The 2,062-nt window shown below is 39.7% G+C and overlaps 1 non-coding gene across 1 annotated transcript; it reads right to left on the bottom strand.

Annotated features, from left to right (window-relative positions):
- Positions 1–911: 911 nt before the first annotated feature.
- Positions 912–1,018, bottom strand: LOC145565088 (small nucleolar RNA R71). The gene has a single exon (XR_014094964.1). It is a non-coding gene; the product is annotated as a small nucleolar RNA R71 (small nucleolar RNA).
- Between the last annotated feature and the right edge of the window lie 1,044 nt (positions 1,019–2,062).

Raw genomic sequence — 2,062 nt, 5'->3', positions numbered from 1 at the left:
GATCCTTTTATTCGTTGTTTTCTCCCTACTCTTAATCTTCGCAGTTTAGTTTCCTTTGATTACAATATATTGGTTACTTTATAGTCTGGATTATATTAATTAATTAAGAAAAGAAAAACTCGTTTCTCTGTGGATTCAACCCTACTTCCCTATCAACATTAGTTAGAGGATTTAGGAATTACTTTTGATTAGGGGATACGACTTTACCCTGTTAAAATTTGGCGTCGTTGCCGAGGAAACAGTTTTATTTTTATTTCTGATTGTTTTTGTAGTCTAGATTATTTCCATTTTGTCTCAGAGAGCGTTAGTTCTCTGAGACAAATCTCATATATTTCTTCTAGTTTTTGTTTATGCCCAGGTGTTCCAGATCAGGTTACATCCCATTCGATCCTGAGATCGAACGTTCCTTCCATAGACAGAAAAATCTCTACAAGCAAACCCTGGCAGATTCTGGTGATAATAACAATAATCATCGAAATCCTCCAACTGGTTCTAGCGATTCAGAGACATCATCAGACGCAGAATCAGAGATGACGGCTCCAAAGAAGCTTAGTGATTATTCATAACCAAAGCTTACGGATTTTCCACATCTCACCCCTACTCCGGCTCTTGATGGGGTTCAATTTGAAATTAAACCTCAATTTATAACGATGATAGAGAGGAAGCAATTCAGTGGAGCCAAGGGTGAAGACCCGAATCTTCACATTGCCGACTATTGTCAATATTGCAACACCATCAGGAAAGCCGGGGTCACTTAAGACCAAATCAGGGAGATTCTCTTTCCCTTCTCTTTAACTGGAAAAGCTAAATTGTGGTTTAATGGCTTAAATAGAACTACACTTGGTATAACTGACTGGGAAACTCTTGTTTTGAATTTCTATAACAAGTATTATCCTGCAGAGAGAACAGCAGTACTACGGAGTGCGATCCAGAATTTTGCCCAAGAAGCCGATGAATCTTTATATGAGGCTTGGGAGAGGTTCAAGGACTTACAAAGAGAATTCCCTCACCATAATTTAGCGCAATGGCAGTTAATCCAAGCCTTTTATAACGGCATTGGAAATTCCTGTAGAATAATTTTAGACTCTGCAGCTAGTGGGAGATTTATGAATCTTAATGTTGATGATCCAGGTCAGGTTATTAAAGATATGGCGATACACAATTCCCAATATTGGAATCCTAGAGGATTTTCTAACAAGGGGAAGCATAGTGTTGACTCTGTATCCTTTTTGCAAGCTCAACTAACCTCTATTTGCCAAAAATTAGATAATCTGAGCACTGCTAATGTAGCTAATGTTTCTGCAATTAATAATAATTCTAATGAGGCTTTCTGTGAAAATTGTGGTATTGTAGGTCATTGGGAGCAAGATTGCAGGAGTTCCGTGGAGCAAGTTAATGCCTTCCAAGCTTATAGGCAGAATAACCCATACTCCAACACCTACAATCCTGGGTATCGGAATCATCCGTACCTTTCCTACCGGAGCACTAATGTTCAAAATCCACCACCACAAGAACCACAGGCGCCACAGCAGCAGAAATATTATCATCCCAATGCTAGCCAGAAGAACCAACCACAACAAACCCTTTCATCTTCCGACCCTTCTCTGGCGAAAATAAGAGCAATGTTGGTTAATATGCAAAAGCACATGGAGAGCAGAGATGCGACAATTGATCGAATTCTAGCGCATAATAAAATTGTAGATAATCAAATTGCGCAACTCTCCGCTACTCTACAAGCCCGCCAACAGGGAGCTCTGCCGGCGCAGCCAACCCGACCTACGGATCAAGCATTTGCAATTACTCTAAGGAGTGGTTCAAACTATGAAGGGCCCTCTATGCCCAGAGTTGATGAACCTGTTTTATTAAATAATGCTAATCTTGATTCCGTTAAACCAAACAATGTAGTTGATAGCCCTGCAGGGCTAAAAGATAATACTAACATATCTAATTCTACATTGCAGGGTACAACTCCAGAGAAGGTGGCTACTTTAGACAAGAGTAATAATGCTCCAAAGCCAATTATCAAACTTCCATTCCCCAATCGTCAATTGAAGACAAACTT

Source organism: Chenopodium album, chromosome 1 (assembly GCF_948465745.1).
Source record: "Chenopodium album chromosome 1, dcCheAlbu1.1, whole genome shotgun sequence".
Classification (NCBI taxonomy): domain Eukaryota; kingdom Viridiplantae; phylum Streptophyta; class Magnoliopsida; order Caryophyllales; family Amaranthaceae; genus Chenopodium; species Chenopodium album.
The sequence above is the reverse complement of the archived record's forward strand: the minus strand, read 5'-3'. Positions and strand labels throughout refer to the sequence as shown.